Here is a 10,540-nt window from a genome sequence, read left to right on the forward strand (position 1 = left end):
AGGGGGAAAAGGGGGAAGATGTTGGGCCTACGGGAGTCCCCTGTGTACTGTATGTGACTTTACTGTGACCTAAAATGACTTTTGTAACATCATTTACAATGGTGAAATCCTAAAATCTTTCTTTCTAAGATCAGGGACAAGACAAAGATGCCCACTATCACCCCTTCTATTTACTATTGTGTTAGAAGTACTTGCTCGAGCACTGAGTCAAGAACCAGATATAAAAGGCATCCAAATTGGAAAGGAAGAAGTCAAAATTTCACTATTTGCAGATGACATGATCCTATACATAGAAAGCCTTGAGAAATCTACAACAAAGCTTCTAGAACTTATAAATGAGTTCAGTAAAGTTGCAGGTTATAAGAACAATGTGCAAAAACCAGTAGCATTTCTGTACACCAATAAAGAGCAATCTGAGGAGGAAATCAAGAAACAAATACCATTTACAATAGTGAATACAAAAAATCAAATACCCAGGATTAAATTTAACTAAAAATGTATAAAGATTTATACACAGAAAACCAACACTCTTCTAGGAAATCAAAGAAGATTTAAATAAATGGAAGAATATTCCCTGTTCATGGATAAGAAGACTATCATTAAGATATCTATCCTACCAAAATTGAACTACAGATTCAATGCAATCCCAATAAAAATCAACACAACAATTTTTAATGAACTAGAAAACCTACCTATGAAATTTATTTGGAAAGGAAAGAGGCCCCAAATAACCAAAGATATATTAAAAAAGAAAAATGAAATTGGAGGACTCACATTACCTGACTTCAAAACATACTACAAAGCTACAATAGTGAAAAGGGCATGGTAGGGAAGCGGACGTGTCTCAACTGATAGAGCATTCACCTACCATATGGGAAGGTCTAGGGTTCAATACCCAGGGCCTCCTGACCTGTGTGGTGAGCTGGCCCCCATGCAGAGCTGCCATGTGCAAGGAGTGCCATGCCACTCAAGTGGTGCACCCTTCAAGGAGAGCTGCCCATGTTGAAAAAAGTGCAACCTGCCCAGGAGTGGCACTGCACACATGGAGAGCCAATGCAGCAAGATAACCCAACAACAACAAAAGAGATGCAGTTTCTCAGTGCTGCCACGGGTGCAAGCGGACACAAAAGAACACATAGTGAGTGGACACAGAGAGCAGACAATAGGGGGGGGAGAGGGGGAGGGGAGAGAAGGAAGAGAAATAAAAAAATAAAACATAAAAAAAATGGCATGGTATTCACACAAGGATAGACACACTGACCAATGGAACTAAATTTAGAGTTCTGATACAGATCCTCACATGTACAGTCACCTGATACTCAAAAGGCCACCAAGCCTACTCAACTGGGAGAGAATGGCCTCTTCAACAAATGGTGCCTGGAGAATTGGATATCCATTAGTAAAAGAACGGAAGAGGATTACCTTCTCACACCTTATACAAAAATAAACTCAAGATGGATCAAAGACCTAAATATAAGAGCCAAGACCATAAAGACCTTGGAAAGCAATGTAGGGAAGCATCTACAGGACCTTGTAATAGGAAATGTCTTCATGAAATTCACACCCAAAGCATGAGCAGCAAAAGAACAAAAAGATAAATGGGACTTCATCAAAATTAAAGCCTTCTGCACCTCAAAGGAGTTTGTCAAGAAAGTGAAAAGACAGCCTACCCAATGGGAGAAAATATTTGGTAACCATGTATCTGATAGGAGACTAATATTCTGCATATAAAAGGAACTCCTGTATCTCGAAAATAAAAAGACAAAAGACCCATTTAAAAAATGGGCAAGAGATTTGAACAGATGCTTCACCAAAGAAGAAACACAAACAGCTAAAATGCACATGAAAAAATGCTCAAAATCACTAGCTATCAGGGAAATGCAAATCAAAACTACGAGATACCATCTTACTCCCATAAGAGTGACAGCTATCAAAAAAAAGACTACAAGTGCTGGAGAGGATGTGGAGGAATGGCAACACTCATTCACTGTTGGCGGGAATGCAGAAGGATCCTGCCATTCTGGAGGATAGTTTGGCGATGTTAGTTTGCAATAATTAACAAGCTGTACCTGTTTCCCCTGATATGCACTGGGAAAAAAGTAAACCCCCTCCCCCCTGTGGCACTTTCCCACAGGTTAAACAAAGGAACCCAGTAAGGACAGGAGTAAAGGGAGATAGAGATCTTCACCATCTGCACATCAGAGGGAGAGGGAGATCTTTACTACCTCTAAATGCATATCAGAGGGAGATGGAGACAGAAACCTTCACTATTTACAGACCCTTTTAAAACCCTACAGATCAAAAGAAACATTTGCTCTGGCAGCTTTCCAAGAAGCCATAGACAGCCTCAACCCCCCTTCCACTAATTATCATTTCTCTGCCTAGGAAAGTTCTGTATAAACTCAAGTTCCCCCTTTCCAGGAGTGGGCTGAAGTCTCTCTTCAGACCCGCACCATGCTGGTGGGGAGATTGAAATCTGTTATTCGGATTCCCTCCATTGAGAGAGTTTCTCAGTAAATAAATTCTTTGCTTATGGTCAATCAGTCTCCATGTCTCAGTAAGAGCCGTATTTTCTCTAACAGGCGATTTCTAAAAAAACTAGCTATAGATATGCCATATGACCCAGCAATCCCATTGCTGGGTATATATCCAGAAGAACTGAAAACAGGGACACAAACAGATATATGCATACCAAAGTTCATAGCAGCATTATTCACTATTGTCAAAAGTTAGAATCAACCCAAATGCCCATCAACAGATGAATGGATAAATAAAATGTGGTATATACATACAATGGAATACTACTCAGCTATAAGAAGAAATACAGTACAAATACATGGGATAACATGGATGAATCTTGAGGACCTTATGGTGAGTGAAGCAAGTTGGGCATTGAAGGAAAAATATTACGTGACCTCTCTGATATGAAATAAGTAAATCAAACTGTCTCAGAGAGCCAGAGACTGGATGATAGGCTTACGGAAATTGAGGGAGAGAGGAAGGTTGTGAGCTGATGCCTACATGGATGAAATCTATGATAAAGTAGAGGTAAATATTTATACAGGAAGGGATAAGATGGAGAATTAAGGATACCTTTGGTTGGGGCAGTGAAGGCTTGAGGGGGGCTAGGTTTGGAAGGGTGGGTCAGATGGCCCAAGGAATTGGGGGGAGGACTGGGGGAACAGTTGAACATGGGAGATTGTTGTGTGTGTGGTTGACACCATAATGTTGAAAAAACTCTTTAGAAGATAATATAAGGAAGGATTACCTGCTTAAAGGTTCTTAAGGGGGGCGGGATGTGCACAGGGGCAGGCTTCTAGGGAGTGTGTGAGTGCTCATCTTGTCATAGTGTGTTATACCATAGTGTGTTATACCATTATGTCATACAATGAGTGGGAAGGTGTACCCACATCCTGGGGAGGCCTGATGTTCTGAAATAGAGGGAATTGTGTCTCTTGAGAACATTAGTGGCTCCCAAAGTCAAGCCCGCAGCATTGTTGCAATTATCTGTGAATCTGGTCCTTCAAGCAGTGAAGACCAGTTGTCTCTGTGGGCTCTGAGGGGAGAGGGAGAGAGGAATAAAATAGATAGAAGCAGGGCAACTGGGGAGGGCAACGGAAGTGTTCTGAAAGATTGTGCAATGATGGATAAAGGTCATGTTAAATTATAACAAAAATGTATAAGAGTCTATAGGCTAAAATGTAAACCACAATGTAAAATATAAGGTAGCTAAAAATTTTGAAAATTTTACAGTCTAAAATATAAACCATAATGTAAACCAAAATGGAACCATGTTTGGTAGCTATGTTTCAATATCTGTACATCAGCTGCAGCAAATATAACATGAACATGTAAAAAGATCATTGCTGGGGAAGGCAGAAAAGGTTTTGATGGTAGATATATGGATATATGGGAGTCCCCTAAGTAGTATATGTGATTTTACTGTGGTCTGAAACTTTAAGACAAATTAAAAATTTTTTAAAAAAAGGTTGTAGACATTGAGGAAGAAATGAAAAAAAATTGCCTTGTCACTGTACATACAGGGCAATATCCACCACAGTGATGAAAGGCAAAACTTCAAAAACAAAGTATTATAGTATTTTTCATTTTTTAATACACCAATTTATTTTTACTTAATTTTAGTTTTTCTAAATTATGTATTCTATTTCTAATCTTTAAACCTATCACTACTATTACATTTTCCTATTAATTGAATTTGGCAATATATTAGAATTTATTGTTGAAGAAGTTTTGGACCTCAGAGGGGTTCAACTATGGCAGGGGAGTCATGCTGGTGTAGGGTATTATTGATGGGGGACACATGGTTGGGTGGAAGTTCTAGAGGGCATGTATATAGGGTACATAAAAATGTTCGGATATGTCTTGGGTATTTTCATAGTAGTTAGAGTTACAAACGACAACTGTGGGAGTGCTGAGTTCCCAGCCAGAGGAGCTCTGTCACATTCCCCAATGGAATAGCAACAATTCTTCAAGAGCAAGGGCAAAGACCAGTAAAGAAGGATCCTCCAATGATGAGCCCTTGATACTGATGACTATGCTTATGAGCCTGTGTGCCTGAAAGTTCTATGAGGCCTAGAGCTGCAGGGTGCCTAGAAGTTATCTCCTGAGAGCCTCCATGTTGCTCAAATGTGGCCACTCTCTAAGTCAAACTGAGCATGTAAATGCATTACCATCCCCCCAGCATGGGACATGACTCCCAGAGATGAGCCTCCCTGGTGCTAAGGGATTACTACCAATCACTAACTGGTGATGCAACTAGGAAAAGACCTTGATTAAAAGGGGGAAATGGTAAAGACAAATGAATTTATATGGCTAAGAGACTTCAAAAAAGAGTCATGAGGTCATCATAGAGGTTGAAATTACTCATGCCTCATCAGGATCTCAGAGACAGCCAAAGTAGATACAACCCCAGGCTCCTGAGGGCTATGGAGACACACAGGCTCTACAATCATGGCAGTTGGCTCTGGAGTTCAGCTCTTTGTCAGTGGGCCCTACTTTGGAATTTGTGTTCCTGAGTGTGATGGACTTGGACCCAGATTCAGATGGGACCTCTCTACACATGCCTCTTCTATCACTTTTACTGGACCTGTGGTTGGTGCTGGGGTTGGTGTATACCCAGGAGACTTCAATCTCTGGACCTGCCATGTGCCACCTGGGCCCTCCCTGAGCCTCAGCAGAGTTGCAGCTCCTATTCTCCAGTTTGTTGGACTTGCACAGGTCAGCTAATAGGGAGGTGAAGATGGTCAACTACCACACCAGGGAACCAAGAGTGCCTATAACTCCAAGCAGGAGAATTGTGTCCATCAGCCATGTGGGATCTAAGCCCCCTCCTGATATAGAGGTGGAGTGGACATCAACAACTCAGCATCCACAGGATGGAGGAATAAAATATGGATTAGATTTAACTTACTGTATTCTACTATAGAACTATTGTGACTAGTAATGGAAGAAACTGTAGCACTGATCTGGAAAAGGGGCCCTGCTGAGGGCAGGGAGAGGGAAGAAGAGATGAGATGTGGGGGCATTTTTGGGACTCGGAGTTGTCCTGAATGATATTGCAGGGACAGATGCTGGACATTATATATACTGCCATAACCCATTGAATGGACTGGGGGAGAGTGTAAACTACAATGTAAACTATAATCCATGTGGTGCAACAGTGTTCCAAAATGTATTCACCAAATGCAATGAATGTGCCACAATGATAAAAGAGGTTTTGATGTGGGAGGAGTGGGGCGGTGGGGTGTTGGGTATGTGGTAACATGTTATATTTTTTAATGTAACATTTTTTGAAATCCATGTATCTTTTTTAAAAAGACAATTTAATTTTAAAAATAAAAAAAAACACCGTAATGAGATATCATCTCACACACATACACACACAAAAGCATAATAAAGATAAAAAGAATTGAATCAACCTTGCATCCTCAGACTAAACCCAATTTGGATAATGTGCATTTTTCTTTACATATAATGCTGGATTCTATATAATAATATATATTTTAAAGACGCCAAGTCTTTATTCCTCAGTAATATTGACCTATAATTTTCTTTTTCTATCCTGTCTGGTTTTTCTAGTATGGTAAATTTGACATTATGATCTAATTTTGATAGACTCCCACAGTTTGCTTTGAATTCTAATTAAAATTCCAATTTTGTTAATGAAAAAAGTAATAATAATAAAACTGCTTTTCAGACAAAATGAAAAATGTAAGACACTGCGGGAATAAATGGAATAAAATGCCACTATACACACAGGGCAACAGATCTTACAGTGATGAATGAAAAAACATCAAAAATTTTTGATATTCTTTATTTTTTTAATATTCCAATTTTTTATTTTAGTTTTACTTTTTCTACATTATTACGTATTTTATTTCTTATGTTTAAACCTATCATTATTATTTCATTTCACTATTAATTGTATTTCATGATCTTGGCTTCATTTTTGAAGAAGTTTTGGACCACAAAAGGGTCACAACTGTGGCAGGGGAGGATCATTGGTATGGGCTTCAGTGATAGGGGACACATGGAAGGAAGTTCACCTGGGCAAACCTATAAGGTACATAAATATGTTCAAATGTTCATGGGGCATTGTCACAGTTGGTGGAGATTCACACAATAACCCAAAGAATATTGAATTCCCATCCTGGGAGCTCTGCCATATTCTCTAATGGAACATCACGGATCCCCGAAGTGCAGGGCAATGACTAGTAAAGAAGGATGGTCCGTTGATGGACCCTTGATACTGACAATTATGCTTATGAGACTTTGCTCTTAAATTGCAACTTAGCCTAGTGCTACAGGGTGCCTAAGAGTTCCCTCCTGTGAGCCACCTTGTTGCTACAATGTGGCCTCTCTAAGCCAAACTCAGCATAAAAATGCTTTATTTTCCTCCAAGCATGAGCTATGACTCCCAAGGATGAGCATCCTTGGCACCAAGGGATTACTACCAAGCACCCAAAAGCAATGGAACTGGAAAAAGACCTTGAATAAAAGGGGGGATAAGGTTAAAATCATGTCCTTTTTCAAGCAGATTTATGAGCAGATTTCTATCAAGTAAGTCTTTTTCTTTTCTGCCTAATCATCCTAATACTTAAACACATCAGGGAATAGCTCTGCTGGAAAAGCATTTATTCCATGCATGACATCCCTGTCTATGCACTCAAGGTTCAAAATATGAAAACCTGTTCTGTGTGTGTTTGAATAAAAACCATAAATAAATGTTTTCTTTAAACAAAAAAAAAGGGGGGGGGAGTAAAGACAAATGAGTTTATATGACTAGGAGACTTCGATGTGAGTCGGGAAGTCATTCCAGAGGTAATGCTTACATAAGTCTCAGTAGGAGCTCATAGATTGACAAAGTAGATACTGCCCCAAATAGTGGGGCTCCTGAGTGCTACGGAGACACCCAGGGCCGGCCTACTGTCACAGCAGATAGCTCCAAAGTTTGGTCCCTTGCCAGTGAGCCCTATTTTGGAGTTTGTGCTCCCCAGTGTGACAGAGTTTGACTCAGGTGTGACTTCTCTACACATACCTCCACCATCCCATTTTATTTGAATCTATATTTGGTGCTAGAGTTCTTAGGTGTATGTCCAAGAGATTTGAATCTTTGGGCTGCCCATATACCAGCTAGGACCTGAGCCTCAGCGGAGTTTCAACGCTTACTCTCCAGTTTATTGGACTCAACCAGGACAACTAACGAGAAGGTGAGGATGAATAACCACCATGCCAAGGAAATGAGAGTGTCTACAGTTGTAACCAAGAGAGTCCCATCCATCAATAGGCAAGATGGTGGCAGAGTAAGGCACTCCTAGAGTCAGCTTCTGCTACAGGAGAGTTAGTAAACACCCAGAGCTATCTGGAGCTAGCTGAAACACCTATCTGGGACTTCCAGGAGACCAGAAGAGCATTCTGCAACATCCTGGAAAGAATGGAAAGAGGAGACTGCCCATCTGCAGAGAAGACTCATAAGTAGAGACCTCAATGCCAAGGAGGGCAGTGCCCATCCTCTACTGGAGGCTCAAGCCGCCTTGGGATCTGTTCTGGGACTGGAATTGAAAGCTCCATTTCCCAAAAACAGGGGAACAAGAGACGGTTTTTCAACAACTTCAGCTACTTATGAGTAAATTCACCAGGCTAAAGTATAATCCTGAGAAAGCTAAAGTTTGAATCTGTCCAAGTCAGAAAGAGGCCAGTAGCCACCATCTTAACTCCATGCCTGGCATTAGGAGAAGTGGGGCAGAATGAAAATCACAGTGCTGGTAGGGACTGGCTTCTTTCCATCTAGATCAGTTTGCAGCTCTAGCATAAGACCAAACCCCACCTGGAATCCAGGGGGACCTGTGGCAGCCTCTCCAGGAAATTACCGGTCAAGCCACAGAGGCCAGTGATCATCCTACTTTGGCAGCACAAACTGTCCCAGGAGCTATTCTGTGGCTGGAATTTGAAGCTCCATTTCCCTAAAACAGGGGAGGAGGAGATGGTTGGACACTGATTTCAGCTACTGATTGGCAGATTTGACTGGCTAAAGTATAACCCTAAGAATAGATAAAGTTTGAACTTGTCCAGGTCAAAAAGAGGCTGGTACTTGCCATTTTGACTCCGACCCCAGCATGAGGGAAAGCTGGGCTGACAGAAAATCACAGTGAGGGTAGGAACCAGTTTCTTTCACCCAGATCAGCCTACAGCCTTAGCCTAGGCATCAGCCCCACCCCTAGCAGGGGGAAGGCTGGCAGGCCCTGCACCAGCCTATTCAGGAAACTGCAGGTACATTTGATTGGCACAGACTGAATAATCAGAAATCTATCAGGGCAACTGCAGTCGTCTTGGACCCACACTGCTTAGATTGCTGCCCACAGCTGCAGCTCCATCACAGCCCCAGGTAGGGGAGAAAAGGACATGAAGGGACTTCAGTCTCTCTGGGCAACTAGAGTATAGGCCTAAACAACTTGAATTATTCCACACAGCTGTGACTCCATCCCTACCCCTGGAAAAGGAGAAAATTGGGAGAAGCTTCATCAGTCCCTGGGGTAATGAGGGCAGCTTGAGCCTCCACAGCTTATAACACCAACTACATCCTTGGTTTCTACTGCACAATCAGCAAGGGAGAAAGGACAGGAAGCCCTAAACTAAAGAGAAAAACTGCATCGAGAATAATTACTCTAGTAAGCCAGGTGCAAAGACAGCAACAAAAAAATTACATCCACACCAAGAAAAAGGAAGCTGTTGCACAGTTAAAGGAATAAGTTAAGCCTCCAGATGACATAAAGGAGTTGAGACAACTAATCATAGATGTTCAAACAAATCTCCTTAATAAATTCAATGAGATGGCAAAAGAGATTAAGGATATTAAGAAGACATTGGATGAGCACAAAGAAGAATTTGAAAGCATACATAGAAAAATAGCAGATCTTATGGGAATGAAAGGCACAATAAATGAAATTTTTAAAAAACTGGAATCATATAACAGCATATTTGAAGATGCAGAAGAAAGCATTGGTGAGCTTGAAGAAATGCCCTCTGAAAGTGAACATACAAAAGAACAGTGTGCTATATCATTGGGTGGAGACCCATACAATGAGCGTATAAGTGTACCCACATCCTGGGGAGACCTGATGTTCCCAAATAGAGGGAATTGTGTCTCTTGAGAGAATTGGTGGCTCCCAATTAGTTAGGGCAGTCTACTATGCCAAGCCCTCAGCATTGTTGCAGTATCTATAAATCTGGTCCCTCAAGTAGTGAAGATTAATTGTCACTGTGGGCCCTGAGGGGAGGGGGAGAGAGGTATAGAATAGACGGAAGCAGGGCAACTAGGGGGCAATGGAAGTGCTCCACAAGATCATACAATGATGGAGATAGGACATGTTAACTTACACCAAAAGTGTATAAAAGTTTATAAACTAAAATGTAAGCCATAATGTAAAACATAAGGAAGCTAAAAATTTAGAAATTTGTACAGTCTAAGAATATAAACCAAAATGTAAACCATAATGTAAACCATAATGTTTGAAAGCTATATTTCAATATCTGTACATCAGCTGCAGCAAATATAACATGAACATGTAAAAAGATCATTGCTGGGGAAAGGGTTTGATGTTGGGTATATGGGAGTTCCCTATCTTGTGTATGAGAGTTACTGTGATCTAAAACTTTTTCTAAAAATTAGAAAAATAAAGAAAGGATATAGACACTGAGGAAGAAATGAAAGAAAGTGCCTTGCCACTGTACATACAGAGCAACACCTATTACAATGATAAAAGGCAAAATGTTTGAAATAAAGTTTTATAATATTTTACATTTTATTAATACACCAATTCATTTTTACTTTAGTATTTCTCAATTATTATGTATTCTATTTCTAAGCTTTAAACCCATCACTGTATTTCAATTTCCTATTAATTGAATTTGGCAATATATTAGGTTTCATTGCTGAAGAAAATTTGGACCACAGAGAGGTTCAACTATCGCAGTGGAGGAACACTGGTGTGGGATGTTATTGATGGGGGGCACATGAGTG

The sequence above is a fragment of the Dasypus novemcinctus genome, chromosome 6 (assembly GCF_030445035.2).
Source record: "Dasypus novemcinctus isolate mDasNov1 chromosome 6, mDasNov1.1.hap2, whole genome shotgun sequence".
Taxonomy (NCBI): Eukaryota; Metazoa; Chordata; class Mammalia; order Cingulata; family Dasypodidae; genus Dasypus; species Dasypus novemcinctus.